This window comes from Pieris brassicae, chromosome 8 (genome assembly GCF_905147105.1).
Source record: "Pieris brassicae chromosome 8, ilPieBrab1.1, whole genome shotgun sequence".
NCBI classification, from domain to species: domain Eukaryota; kingdom Metazoa; phylum Arthropoda; class Insecta; order Lepidoptera; family Pieridae; genus Pieris; species Pieris brassicae.
Window position 1 is genome coordinate 8535766 of NC_059672.1, and position 16544 is coordinate 8552309.

At 33.9% G+C, this 16544-nt stretch overlaps 1 protein-coding gene across 8 annotated transcripts in view; it reads left to right on the forward strand.

Moving 5' to 3' along the window:
• LOC123713134 (stress-activated protein kinase JNK) overlaps nucleotides 1-16544 on the forward strand; it is a 74258-nt gene that overhangs the window by 38347 nt on the left and 19367 nt on the right. For 4 of the 8 annotated variants that reach the window (XM_045666654.1, XM_045666655.1, XM_045666656.1 and 1 more), the window contains one exon: nucleotides 10988-11045. The exons of the other annotated variants lie outside the window; for them this stretch is intronic. The gene's annotated coding sequence lies outside the window, so the exon portion shown is untranslated. The remainder of the gene's footprint in view (nucleotides 1-10987; nucleotides 11046-16544) is intronic. 8 annotated transcript variants of the gene reach the window in all.

Sequence of the window (16544 nt, forward strand, 5' to 3'; positions counted from 1 at the left end):
AATGGCTACAGTATACCAAATGATATTTCGTTGAGTTAATAGTATTAACAGTTTTGAGGTAAAAATTATGTGTTTGAAAATCTATTTAATTTCCTATTTGCCAAATAATTGTTAAGTAATGTGAGTTATTAAAAGTTATGGGCTACTTAAACAATTTAGCAAAGATATAATAGGTATTCTATCATAAACTGGGTTTTATTGCCCAACACTTCCTTAAAACAGACTATAAATCAGATATATTCGTAGCTAATTTACAATGTTTTATACACTTTTAATTTAACTATTGTTTAATACGATAGCGTTAAAAGATGTTTCTAGAATACTTGCGTTTCGTTCAAACCTTCGCACGAACAGCACAATACATTTTTATTTATTTGCCGTGTTGTTGGTGCAGCATGCATTTCCTACATTCGATGTCAGTCACCGCTCCGGTCGCGCTGGCCTTGTTACGCGGGCGATGACCTTTTGCCCAGCTGAAACCGATGAAACCGATGAAACCTCCTGACAACCGGTACTTGATTAATAGATGCTTTTATAAATGATGTATGTAGACAAGAAATCGATTAGGTTTTAAGCGCTACGCTCCGTTCGCCGTAGCGATTCGTAGAGCGTAGACTGCTGTAAATGCACTACGGTTTACATACATGTAGTAGGCCGCTCAGGGAATACCATAATTATTGCCGCTACTGCATTCATCAGCATTTATATGATAATATACGATTCATATTATGTACTGCTGAAAATCATAGGCAGCCTTCGTACTATGAATTGGCTTGATCAGTGCTATAGTTGTGGCCTTAATCATTTCTAAAAGAGATTCATAAAATACTCAATAGTACGACTAAACATCGGGAAGGCAGTTGAGAATCCGACTCTAATAAAAAAATAATTAAAAGTCCTTAATTAGGTCACAAATCAGGAAAACACTATTGTAATAGTGAAACAACGAAAAAACTCGTAGCCTGATTAAAACAAAGTTCACAATGCTGGCATTGTGAACGCAGTCCGGTATAATTATACTTTAACACCAGCCGGTCGTTGAGACCAAATGGTACGGCGCTTTAAACAAAGCTTACAGTTTTGTTTCCTATTGAACTAAATATTATTCTTACAATAGTTAAATTGACAAATCAAGTGTTTTTATGTGGATTTGTTAATCAACTGCCTGTAGAAATATTGAAAATTATTATGGTCCTTCAAGTAAAGAGTTTCGATTCTTAAATAAACGGCAGCGAACCTTCAAGATCGGTCTTCGGGCGATGCGGCGGACACTACTGATAATCTATAGCGCTATAATAAATCTTTTATTTGTATTTATTTACACTCCATTCCAAGAAATACAGAAGAATTAAAATAATTAAATAAAATGGAGGGCAACTAGCGGTTTTATCTTTCCAGACAACCGTGAGTAAAAATATTAAATTAAGGTATAAGGTAGCTGTTTGCTAACAGCTATCATAATGCATCTAATTTCCAGGCATGTATACAATTACTTTTGCTCAAAGATTTTCATCTTGGTAGTAAAGTCAAACTTTGTCAAATACTAATGTTCAGTTCACTTCAGCAGAAAGCGTGAGGACGCTGAGTATGACGTAACTTCACATAACAACACGCAGGCAGTACTATTGAACGGTTGCGCGTTTGTCATACTTCCGGTGAAATGCTTTTAAAATGTGAACATTTTTGAGCGAACACTGCCCGCGGCTATTTGTAGATATGTTTTAGTTTCGTTGCGGTTTTCTATGGGAATATAAATTACTTTTTAATGTACGTTGACTTTTAACAACTAATTTCTGTCCACTTTCTTTTCATCTTTCACCTGACATGACCTTTACCGACTATCCTTCACCGTACGGGAAACAGTTAATTAATTTTTTTTTCGTAATACAGCTAACATACATTATATACAACGACATCGTTTAGAACAACATACCGCTTATATTGACCAAAATCAAAGTTCCCGGCGGGTAAAATTATTAAGTACTTGATAACAACGTCATCGGCTGTTACGACTATCGGTTTTTACGACCAAATATAAGTAGTCCGATGTCGTTAAGCACTTAAAGTAGGTACATATCGAGGTAAGGCCGACAAAAGTGAAATATACTCGGAGTTTGACACGCGTCGTTGGAATCTGTTTATGGATTATGATTTATGGAAAAGAGGATAAATGGAAATTAGCCTCCCGAAAGTATTTTTTTCCACACTCATAAGTTTATGGACAAATTTTCGGTAAATGAGTTTAGAGTTTTTAATAAAATATTTGTGCTTGTCCGTCGCCCATGGACACTTACCGTTGCCAGAAAGCTCGCAAGTGCGTTGATGTCCTTTAAATAACTGGTACGATCTTTTCTTTTAAGACTTTAGTGCTGGTGCGCGTCAAAAACTGCCTTAAACTGCTCAGTTGTGGAACGACGAACGTCGAGGTGATACGAATGGTTTTTTTTTGGTATTCTGCCTCGACATCGATGATGAAATTCAGCTGTAGATATTAATCCGATCAACTCCTCGGACCATTCTCCATGGTTGATGCGATTTGAGTTTTGGTCTGGGTGGTTTAAGTTTAGGGTCATATCTCTGTATCTGTTTCATGATTGACAAATGTCAATAAAATAGGCAAGTGGGTGATCAACCTTCCGTTTGACACACGCCGTCGACTTTTTGGGCCTAAGAAAATCCGGTTTCCTCCTTCCTTTCCCTTTTAGGTATAAAGAGTCACTGGGGTCGATCACGAAACGTTACGGCGCCTTTCATGGGGGTCAAGATTCTCCAAAAATTGCGCGACGTAATACTTGAATGCTCCCTATGTTAAATGCGCACATAGACAGAAAGTCTAATAGTAAACAGCAGGTATGAGATGCGTGAGAGTCGCACGCTGAAACCACAAGGCCAACACTGCTCGATTCATAATATTCAAATTTACATTGAATAAATCATTCGGCAGCAATCATATAGCAAAGAACTACACACACACATTCTTTCAGCTCAGCGCGTACATATGCTACGGTTTTCATTAAATATAATAAAACTGTTACCAAATATTTCCTAGAGAAAAAAGTAGGGTTTAATTTTCTTGTAATATGAATTTCCTTGGTATTATCTCTAAGGCACGTTTCATTGCGGAAGTACGCCTACGCGGCTGCGCTATTTATTAATTCGTATCTCGTACATGAACGCGTGAAACAGGAATAACTTACGAAATATTAACCAAATATACGTATAGGCGGAGACTGCGTATCATCTTAGTTTATTAGTTTATAGAACAGACGGGTAGGAGGCTCACCTAATGCCCATGGACATTCAATACCAGAACGATCGCGAGTGCGATGCCGGCCTTTTTAGAATGGGTACGCTCTTTACGAACGAATTCGTTTGCTTGTTTAACTAAAGTACTTTTTCGTCATTTTACGACGTGATGAAAAGAGACAGATTATTATAATTTTTTTTTTCTAATAATTAAATCATGATTTATTATATTAGAAAACTACTGTGACAGAGAATCAGACAGATTTTAAGAATAGGGTTTATATATAAGTTAATTGTCTTATATAAATAACGGTTCTCTATAATCCCTGACTTGTATTTATTTAACTGAACAACTGACAGAAAACTTCCATTGAGTATATAATTATCGAATTATAGCGTATCATTATGTACAATGTACATATTAAATGATTTGACAACTTTAATTAGGTTTAGGATAATTGTGGTGTAAAAACGCGCACGCGCCGTGAACCATTAGATTCCGGTGCCTAATGGTCAATCGACACGCGATCCTACCTTCTGATATCTGAGAGGGTCTTTTAGATCGCCCCTTAAGCCTGTGGATGTATTTTATGCTTAATATTTTGTTGTAAAGAAAAATGTACTTTTTGAATATACAAGAAGAAAATAGGGTTTTTTCTCATTAAAACCACATTCGTAATATTCGAATACTCGAGCACCTGATGTCTATGGGCGGCAGTATCACTTAACATCAGGTGAGCATCCTGCCCGTTTTCCCTCTGTTCTATTAAGAACAAAGTTAGTTTTCTAATCGTTTATTACGAGCATCGCCGTGAACTTCATATCGCCTTAATATGAGTTTTTACTTAGCCAACTTTTTGGTAGCAACCTATATATGAAATATTGAGCTATGCTACCCCATAGAAACTGTTGGCTTTTCCAGAATAGAAACCTAAGTACTAAATTTAACTATTTATTGTACGTTTTTAAATTATTTAATTTATGCTAATCTGACATTATCGCCATTTAACACATATTCGAATATAAGAACTCATGCTGTATTCGAATGAGAATTCTCGACAAGAACAGGTTTCTTGCATCGGCTATCTAAGGCGCGTCAATGTTTGAATTGGTTTATGACGTTCTACGTGCAATTTTAATGGTTTGATTGTAATAATGTTATAGTTTGTATGTCACTGGCCTTAGTATATATGTTAATGATTTAAATATGTTCGATGTCCTGGTGGACAGAAAAACTGTGTACAGTTTGTGTTGCCACCACATCAACTTCCTTTATATTAAGATCATTTATACAATAAATAAAATTATCACCATAGAAACCTTCCTCAAGAGTTTAATGAATATGTAAAACAACTCGAGTGATCATGTCTAGCTTTGCGTTAATGATATTTGTAACAATTTGCCATTTATTTTTCTCTATACTAATAGATCTAACAATAATCCTGCTATTGTTCCTTCCTAGTCCATACGTTCCGATATATAATTAGTACTGTACAAGTAACTTTTAAATCCCCATCAGTATTGCTATCTCTGTCATCGGAATATGACATAAAGGAGAACAATTCTGAACTTGAATGTTTGAACGAGTCACAGCTTCAGTTGAACAGGGAAATAAACTTTCATTATATTCGAGAGGCAGAAATAGAGTCCGGAACTCGAAGTTGTAACAAAGAGGACGAGGGTGACGTCACTGGGGGTTGGGGAGAGGGGTTTGAATGGTAAATGGGACCGTCAATATCGGCTTATCAGTATGTTAAGGCTCGGTCTGACTCTACAGGGTTATTCACGAGTGCAGGACGGCTTTACGATACTGTTCGATTATGTATATACGTACTATATATGTGCGCATTTAACATTCACTCGAACGGTGAAGTAAAACATCGTGACGAACCAGGCTTGCCGTAGAAGTCAACGGCGTGCGTCAAGCATAGGTGGCTGATCACCTACTTGTCTATAAGACAAATCATGAAACAAATTCTAAAATCTGAGGCCCAGACCTAAGGAGGTTGTAGCATCACTGATTTTTTTTTTGTTTTAGAAAAGTATTTTTTTGCAGTAGTGTATGAAACACTTATAACTAGTAAATTCAAAAGAAAACAGTGAGTAACATTCGATTTGTGAATTCAAAAAAGGTAACCCCCAGTATTCGGAAAAAAATCGCTTGTGTTAACTAGTTGTAATTTTTCCAATGAGAAAAACCTCTCGTGGCTTTTGTGATCCCCAGCTTTATATAGTAAGAAGTCATGTATATTCTGGCTCATCCCTTGAGATTATAATGACTGGGACGCTCTACCATCTGTTTCATAAGATCTTATGTCTTAGGTACAAAAGTATTATTTAAAGAAGCACTACAAATCATTCGCAAGGTTGGGGTTGATACGTCGCAAGGTCAACCTGCTCCTATCACTAACTGCACGAGTTCATATTTTTTTGGTATATTAGCAACGCATAGGGATCACTTATATTCGAGAGTATTTCTATCAAAGAGCAGTGTTGGCCTAGTAGCATTACCGTGTGACTGTCGTCCCTGAGGTCGTGGGTTCAACCCCGGCTGTGCACCAACAACTTTCTTTCTGTGTGCGCATTTAACACTCGCTCGAACGGTGAAGGTAAACATCGTGATGAAACCTCCTTAAAAAAACTTGTAGCGTTACTTGACTTAATGTCTTATAACCCCTAGATGGGGCTGAGGGAATCCACAGTGAGTCTCCATTGCGTTCGGTCTTGAGCCTCGTATTTCACATCGGCACATGTATTTCCGGCTCTCTTTACCTCAATTTAATGTGGTAGATCAATGGATAATTGTCAAGTTCACTACTATTTGCTGTTACATATTTATAAACAATTTTTTATGCAAAAGATGTCTTTAAGAAACTAAATTACTCATCAATTATACATTTACGTATAATGTAAAACGTTTTAACTTATTCAAAAGGTTTTAAGTGTTCATTTGATACTTTTGTGATTAAACATTAAACATTTGTCTAATTGGTTCTTTGGTTGCTTAGTACAAGTTAAGTTAAAACAAATTTAGAAAGATTTGTCCATGTGGCAGTGTAACTTTAACTTCGTTGAGCGAGAAAAGCATCAGCTTTGGGGTCACTTTACTATCAACCAGGCGATCTTTAATTAGCGTTTAGTCCTAACTTATATAAAAATATTTTTATCCAAGGAACTGCATTTATATCGCCCGACTAGTTCTGCACTGTCATAGTTAAAGTTAAGGAAAGTATTATTTCTGTCTAAGCTCTATGAAGTGATTTCGCTTATAGTTCATTTGACTAACATCATATACATTCATTTATTTATTGAGATAAACCTCTACTAAATCTACGGTATATATAACAAACTCATTTATTTAAAATGTATGATAATTTAGAAAAATGAATTACATAAAAATGTTACATAAACATATAAATAAAATATTAAACAAATTCTATCTCGTCTCTTTATTTTAATTTGATATACTATTATGTTTATTATCACAAGTTAAGCAAATAATATAGTACCAAAGGTAACATTTTCTTATCAGTTACATATGTAAATGTTTGACGATGTATAGTAGAGATATATTTGGTTTAATCTCGAGCTTAAAGCTTGTACGTAGCGAACGCAAATAAGCTTATGCGAGACAAATTGAAAGCTTTCATGGAGCTTACTTCGACGATATATGCTTTTAATATGAAGTTAATAGTATTTACTTTTGTTAATATTTTTTTATTACAAATTATTGTAAAGATTTAAAATTAATATCGAATTAAATTAAATAGAATGAATAAAAAGACGTTGGTAAATCACATAAAATCCAGTGCAGTAGTTTTTGAATTAATAGCGAACAGATACGACGATTGAGGACGTTGTTTTATAGTATAAAGTGACGCTACCTCGCAGTTCCTAAATGGGCTCCTCGGAGAATTAATTATATGTTTGTATTAGAAGCACAGAATGTTTTGATAATAGATTAAATAAATAAATACACAAATATGTAGATTTTGTCTTAGGTATTATGTTACTGAATAAAAACTCAACATCTACTATATATCATATGCCATTTAGATCCTAAGAGGTCTAGATTTCCTAAATCACGGCCTTGACGAAGACATCAGCAAACAAAACAGCTTTTGTCCTGGCAGTAAATTGTGTGTATAATAACGTTGGCATTCGGTACAATTGGGTCGGTGGGCCTCGTAAAAACGATATCGGGCACGTTATGATAATTTATACGATGAGGGTAGACAGATATTTGCAAGTTTGCGCGACCCGCCTTTGTTAAACCAAAAGAAAATTTAAATGAGATATCTTTGTTTATACATCGCGGTTAAACACTGTAATTTTTTAAATTTGAAAGTGCTTGCCTTGGATGACAAATGTCTCATACATATTAATTATTTGAATACGCTTATCATTTATCTGTATTTTCGTTAATTGTCTCTGCACAAAAACACAATTTAACATTACGATCTAGCTTGACTTGAGACTAATAAGTTATTTAAAACTAACTTTATTTATTAAATATCCTTTATATTTAACATAACAAAGTGTCCAATAATACTACTAGCAGTATCTATTAAGGGAAAGACACTGTTATTGTGTACATTTTTTTTCACGTGCCACTGTTTAGTACTTAAGACTAAGGCGCACTCACACTCATTCACTAATTCGAATGGTTTTTCCTTTTTAATCTTAAGCTTCAATTTCTGCTTTTATATAACCAATGAAGGTAAAATTGTCGATTCACGTCTCCTCTTAAAACAGCTCCAAATTGTTTTCTATCGCTATTTACGACTTGTATGTAGTACCCCAAGTAATATTATGAAAGCGCATGGTTTTGGACAAATTCATTCATTTCACAAATCATGGGGTTTTAATTAATTTCTATGGGGTTAAAGAGCGATGGCGCATCATATTATTGCATGGTAAACTAGTGCCGAGTGATGAAAATAAGTACAAAAAATTTGGAACGGTTTTGGGGTGGAGCCGTCATTCGACATATTTACCCCAATGAATGTTCGTAACTATAAAGAATGCATATTGAGTGTAGTAAAAAAACTGATAGTAAAACTTTTTAAACTTTACTTGGTAATTTAACAAGTTTTAGAGATACAACAAATGTTAAATTTTTCACATAAAAAGCTCATATTTTCTTTGAAGCTTATATCCTCTATAATTGGCTTCGTAGTTCATACTGTATCAAATCATCTAAGTCAATTTGCACGTGTCTGGCAGATTATGTGACATCATATTTAAGCTACAATATTCGTGCAAATCCAAGATTATTGTTACTGAATGGCAAGAGGAGCAGAAAAATGTAGCAAAGTACCAAACTGGTGACCAAGGTACAACAAACGAAGAAGATGAAGACATTTTTGAAGGCGTACAGGCTAAACTAAAGAAACAGCAGGTGGTGGCAGAGAGTGGCCGAGGGGAATGAAACGCAGAGGAGGCTTTTGCCAAAAAAGAGCCTAGAGATACCTAAAAGAAGATTGAGGTAGAAACGTGTTCAAATTGAAGAGTATCTAAATTGAAAGGCTATTATTCTTACTAAATGAAGGAGCATGCTTTGTGTGATTTAAAAAATAATATAGGATAAAAACGCGAATTTATTTAAACTATACGTCTCTCGAAATAACGAGCTAAATGATGTAATCATTTAATATTTATAAAGAATATTAAAATACATTTAAATTTTAGTTAATTTTGTCCTAATCGTTTCTAGTAACAGACCGATAATGTGCAAATTCAAAAGATAATTTACTATTTTATAGAACAGGGATCAAATGGGCAGGAGGCTCATCTGATGTTAAGTCGCCGCCCACAGGCACGCAAATTCTCAAGCGGCCTATTAAGAATTGGTTCGCTCTTTTCTTGCAGGAACCTAAGTTGAATTCTGTTGGAAATACTTCAGTGTGCAGCTGGTTGCACTACTACCACTGGTACTCTTAAATTTAATCTAATCTTTGATTGACTTGCTCCAGTTCAAACAATTTGTATGACTCAAAACTTGCCGATTAAAAAGAGTGGCGGAGAGTTACTTGCCAGTTCTTCTTGCCCGCTCTACGCCCTTGACTTGCGACCTGGTAATAAATGTAAATTTAGAATAAATTAAATCTGTTGACGTTCATATGTACTTAGTTACCTAAATGAATAATGTTATTTTGAGTTTGAGTTTGCTACTATTTATGAAACAATGTTGTTTATATACTTAATATTTAGACATGGATGTTATCGAGGGTCCAAAAAGTATATACTTCAAAGAGAGTCACGCTTCGATGGACGTGCAACCGTTTGCTCCATCCCACTAATCGATTACATATTCATACAAGTTTACTGTGTAATGGAATAGATAGTAATTGTGTTTATAGTCTAAGCGTCTAAAAGCGTATTTCTTTGATTTAAAGTTGAAAAGAAGATTTTTTTTTAAGGTAGTGCAAGCGTTGTACTTCGCCACTTGAGTGGAAGCGAGAAATTAATGAGATAGTAAAATTAAAATCCAATTCATTCTTTAAATTAGTTTTACATTTTTATTTAAAAAAATCAGTGGCGCTACAACCTTTTTAGATTTGGTCCTCAGATTCTGCATCTGTTTCATGATATATATTATAGACAAGTAGGTGATCAGCCTCCTGTGCCTAACATATGCCGTCGAGTTTTTGGTTCTAAGTAAAGCCGGTATCCTCACGATGTTTATGATCACCATTTGAGCGAATGTTAAATGCGCACATAGAAAGAAAGACCAGTGGTGCATAACCGAGAATTGAACCTACGACCTATAGGATGAGTTGCACGTTGAAGCCAACAATGCCGTTTCACATTTTTATAAATATATCTTTTAAGTAAGCTGACGGTGTGTGGCACATATTGAGCTATATATTTTATGACAACCATGTCGTCAGAGTCTTGTACAAATGTACTTTCAATTCTTTTGGGGTACAATAAATACAAATGATTCGCAAAAAATTATGCTAAACGCAAAATTCGAAGGCAGCTGAAGTAATACGATTAATTTTAATTAATCCTTTGAATGGAAAAAGGATGGATTTTACGTATGAAAAATTGGAAAAATTACACCTAATAATTAGTAAAAAAGTCATATTCAGGCAAATAAATATACGTAAGTGAACTAATATAAATATAATTAAATTAAAGATTTATTGCAGTATTAACATTCGGTCGTGCCACTTCTTCTATAAATCAAGTTAAACGTCAAACATTACTTAAGGGAAAATTCAATAAAGATACATCGCGTGAAAGCCTTCCGATAGGATTAACATCCACCTAGCCGTGATAAGATATCGCTATCTGTCCGGACTGACATTATTGCTTTTTGCTGGCGATACACTGCCTGATATTGAAAAACGAGATTTTTAGCTTTAACTTGAGTAATCTAATAGTTTTATTTAATTGTACTAGCGTAAACCACAGATATATTTCTTATGTGTTTTGACTACATATTCTAACTAGCATGTTATATAGATAGGCGAGACGTCTACGCTTATTTTCGAATCATATTACACTGTATTGTGACTAATGCTATGTCACTGGATATTAAATCCAGATTTAGACGACATTTCTAACACAAGGAGCGAATAACACTAATACATTTCTGTTCTTTCATTGCTTACGTAAAGATTGCTTAACAGCACTAAACCAGCGCTTAAGTATTAAATGGTCATCAACATTTACAACATTTTACAGTTAATATTATAAAACAATAATAATATAAAACTATTTATTGTTTCAGATAGTGAATCAAAATTCCAAATACTTTCATTTCGCAAAATGGCCACATTGATCTTATGGTAAGTTGCCTAATTAGCCTTTACATAAATACATACCTATTCTAATAATAAATAAATGAAACCTGAATTTGTAATTACCGATAATTATACAATAAATGTTGGGCTAGTGTCTTAAGCGTGCAACCCTCAAAACCTAAAAAAATCTATTCACAGCTGTGACCGGAACTTTCTTTATATGTTCGCAATTAAGAGTACGGTAAAAAAAAAAACGATGTGTCAGAGGAGTGCTCATTGTCTGTAAAATAAAAAATATCGAAGAAACGTGTGCACTTTAGGCCACGACCCTTTTAGGGTTATAACGCCACTGGATGTTATTATTATTATACAATTATGATTTAATAATTCAGTTATTACATAATAATATGGAAACAATAATTATTATAAAAAATTACAATTAATGATACAATAACATTTTGAAATAAAATATGTAAAAGGGATCTCCTAGTATTTATAATCGTTTATTTTGTTATATCTCAGGCTACATATTACTTGTCGTAGGTAATATAAAAGCTATTAACTGGGTCTAAAACGAGACTTTAATAAACTTTAGTTGTATATTAAAACAATGACTAATATAACATGTATAAACATACCTTATCAAATTATTCACAAAGAAGAAAACAAAAGCGTTGCTTGTATAACATTATCAAAAGGCCCTTATATTCGTTTACATATAACATTGATAATGCAAAAGAAAAATAGCATAAACAATTTAAACTCCCAACTGAAATGAAAAAGCTTGCTCTGCGAAAAAAAATGGCAAGAAGTTTAGAAGTTTACAAATAAAATATTATGTGAAGAGTTAAAGCCAACCTTTGAAGCTATAAATGGCATTTTTATTGTTACCCTTGTTTGTATTAAAATTATTACAATTGTACAAAAATAACTATCGGTTCAATAGGTCTTCTTGTGCGTTGAGGCAATTATTATTATTTGTTACGTACGATAAAGATACAAATGCGTAGTCGAGATCTATAGCTGGGAATATATACCTGACACACGCGTTTTTGGACTAAGATAGACAGGTGATCATATAACAAGTGTTATTTCTCATAAAAAGAGATCTATTGCCACTCAGCAGAAGTTCCAACGAATAAATAACCTTATGATTGAGTATTGCTCGCTCACTCAAATAAATCCTAAACGCTGCTACAGATCGTAGCAATTCGTAGATAAATGAAATAACGCGACGATGATGCTACGAATCTGTAGAATCTCACCCATTATCACCCAGGTATATAAGTAATGCAATTTTCTGCAATTTATAAAGCTCCCACTATTCCGCCCAACGGAAGCGTATTCTTCACTTCAAGCAACCATCAATTTTCATTGCACATTCGCTTACTTGAAGTTCAATATATAGTTTTGGAGAGATTGACAAAATTTAAGAACTATCTACGGGATATAAATGGTTTCCATTTTCTTTTGTTGACTCAAGATTTACTGTTGTTTAAGAAAAAACTTATAATAAACGTTCAGATAGGTTGTATATCCGAAAAGTTAGATCCATCCTTTTGCCTAAGATGTTTAAAAAGAGATTACGGAGTCCCCAGTAATTAGAGTAATACCGTGAACAAAAAGGAAAAGATTGCATTTTTTAAGCGAAATTTAATTATATACCTCCACAATAGTTGATCAAGGCTTATCCCGGCGAAAATAAGTAAGGTGTGTGTGTGTTACCTATACAAATTATTAAGACTGAAATACCCTATTTATATCAAAATCTGTTACAATGTATTTTCGAAAAGATTTCTTTGTAGAGTTAAATATTGGTTTTAATTTCAGTACAAGTTAAGTCAACATTTCTGTTAAGCCGACAATAGCGTTTGATTGCAGAGCTATCATTTGTCTCGAGTGAGCTCGGCACCTCACTAATCCCACGATTAAACCACCGTTTCACTATTGACGATCTTTGATTTGTTGATACAATGGCGACAATTGGAGGCGGTCGATTCATTGTTTTATTAGAGAATTAAGTAAGATTTGGAGACGTCAAACCGTTTATTTTATTTTATTTGTAAGATAAAATTATTTTCGGGTAGAAATAATTTGTAGTTGTAATACCCTCATTTTTATAAAATATAAATAACGATGAAAAAAGGTTATTTGGTAATTGCACACAATTTACCTTAACAAATTTATCTGATATTTAATTTTAAAGATACTATCATCACGTCTATGAGATTTCATTTTAACTTATAATCTTTTTACTTATATAATCTGTTTTTCGTTCTTATAACAATGATTTATGTAATAGCAATTTAATTCTGGTTTCGACTGCTCGTCTAACGACGATGAGTTGGCGTATATTTTTTATGAATTATTAAGATAATCCAATAAAGCTTGTTCACATATAGACCTCACAAGCTCTACAAACATTAGGCAGAGAAATCATCAAATATTTTTTGCGTAACAACAGTATTTAGTCCCATCTGTGCAGGCCACAGTCATTTATCTCGAGTGGGAAAGCCATCAGCCACCATTTGTATGCAAATGTAGATCGATATCAATGTTTGCGTTCGCACTGAATGCTGCTTTCTCAATAAATGAGGCTTATTTAAGAGTTAAAATACCGTTTACGATATAAAGTTTTTTCAAAATATTTTATCTCTCTACCGACTAATTCAACTAAAAAAACAGAGATTTGTCCTCTATCAGCAGTAGGCATGGTAAAATACACTTACATTCTCGTGGGAACTGCTCAAAGCAGTTTTCTTCAAAGAGAACTTAAAGCTACACATAATAAAAATTCATACATATTTATTTGTATGGGAATACTCTATAGTTAGTTAAGTAGATTAATTTATATACTAACTCACATACCACCTTAAAGTACTAACAAATTGTATTTCTCCTTAAAAATAATTTACATTTATCCCTCAGTCTTCCAAAACCTGTAACAAATATCTAGTTCTGGTCCAGAACTAAGGAAACTGTTGAGCAGCTAAATCACTCATGCTTACGGAATCTGAACTTAACAGAACGTACAATCTAAGCAATCCTGAAAGCAGGCACGTGCAGTCTCTTCCTTTCAAGACAAGACTTTTCATTCGCAATAAATCCTTAAATTATTAAACTATATATACATATCTATTAATGTGTAGAAATTTTAAATCTAAATTTTCTCTTGACGTTCGTTGAACACTACAAAATGTTATTTTAAATAAAGGTGGGCGTCCACGTGCACTCTTACGAGTGACCCTTGACCTAACCACTCTCTTATTTCAATATTCCATGCGAGCTCCCTTGCCTATTTGCTTGGAAATAAATCTTTTCAGTTCAGTTGCTCGGCATTTCCTCATTTGTTGGCTAAATTGGGTACTTTTGGAACTTCTCGATGATTTAAACTCTTGGGTTTGCGAGGGCGCCTTTTGCAGTTCTCCCAAACGTTAGCAGTCGGCTAATAAAATATTCTTTAATGAAGAATAACACTTTTTGAACGGATTGAAGCTATGTATTATTATTAAAATCATAACTTAATCATAATTTTTTTTTCTTAATGTGTAAAAGCTAAGTTAACAAAAGACAATACTATATTATTTAATGTTTATTTATATTGTTACGAGCTAGGGGATCGGATAGAAAATGCCGTAGATTTCTTCAAGGGTTTATTTCTTGAAAAATCAATGAGGAATTTATGGGCACAAAATTAATTGCAGAGATTCACTAATAACACACAAAAACACAGTCACTAAATACTTCACTTATGCACACTTCACACAGTACTTTATCACTTATATTCACTTTATTCGCACTTTATCGCTTCGGTGTTTCTCTCGTGTAATCGCATTCAAAACTAAGTGCTAGTCGCGTTTCGGCTCGCTTATATATCCCTGGGAATAATTCTAAACAATATTCGAGAACTTTCTAGGCGGGCTTGCTACTGAGTAGCGATTGCACAATTCTAGAACGTTCGCACTCTTTGTCTCTTTCGCACGTTGCTCCGTCCTTGTCGTACGGCGTTCTAGAGTGCTCGTCTAGTTTCGAGAAAGTTCTGATCTTCTCTCTCTCTCTCTCGTATCATTTCGTCCTTGTCTCACACCTAGAAAGTTCGGTCTAGAATATTCCTTCATCAAAGGGGTATAACTAGGCCTGAAAACGCCTGAAAACGGGTCTCCTGAAAAGTGCACCAATCGACTACACATGTTCTGAAACTGACTGAAAAAAGGTTTCAGCTTCCTGAAAACTAGGGTAACATTATGGAAATTACAATTTTCTAATATGTGATTGACCCTCTCCTGAAACGGTCAGAAATCATATTACAGCCTGCTGAAAAGTTCTCTAAGTAGTGGAAAAACCTAGAAACATTGTAGTCGACCCGTCTTCGTAACAATATTTATATTTAACTGTTAATGATTAACATATTAGCACAAATAAATTTCGGTGGCGATTGATACACAATTTTATTAATAAACACTAAACCCTGAGTACATATCTTGATATATCCTTAACTTAACACGAAAAATGGCACACAATTGCCAGAGAGAGAGGTCAGACTGATAGTAAAACAAATACTGTACATTTAAGTGAACTAATAGTCTACCACACGCACCAACTCTCACGTTATATTATAATTGAGGGCAGAATTACGACTAAAACTTATAAAATATCGAAACTACTTCAAGTCAACCTATTAAATCCAAAGTGAAATCTAGTGCCGCCATTAAATTAATGATTAGGTAAAACGTGGGATCGGAAACCATTTCTAAATAGTTCTTACAATGATATCGTAAAGTTGGAGTAATATATACAATCGGTATCGTACGCAAATTATGTGGTAACTGGGCGTGTTCTTGATGCCTAAACACGGCCTTAATATAATAAACTTCAATTATATTAGTATGTTTTGTCACGATCGTTTATTTGTCATGAGAGATTTCAACATTCAAAGTTTAACACGTTTACGAATGTGTCGATGTTGATTTCACTTGAAAAAAACAATTTCAATAATATCATTTTTTTTATGAATTGTTTAATCTACCCTACCCTTGTGGTATTATTACCATATTTATTAAGATTTGAGAACTGGCAGTAAATGTAAAATTATAAGCATTTAATGTATATTTCTTTTTTATTGACGTTCATAAGTGTACATTATGTTACCTATATGAATAAATGATTTTTGACTTGACTTAAAAAAATCCTAATATATATAAAAATATAGTTATAGGAGTCTATTCCTATATATTCATAGGCCCGCCGTCTCGCGTGAGTGACGTATTTTACTAATTTATTGTACAATCTTCCAATTACGATCTGTAGCTTCTTAATATTTCACGTAACTGATCGGTACTTTTATATCGATTTGTTGCTCCAGGTTGCATCAGGCTCCAAATGCTAGATATTCTATAATGAATTGCATTAGGGTTATACTTGTTTGCAGGTCGCTTGTACGGAGAAATGATAGAAGAAAACTTCTTAGAAATATTACCAATGGTAGGGTATTACATTTAAGCCCCTATTACGATAAATCATGAGTCCATAATTGGTTTCAATAAT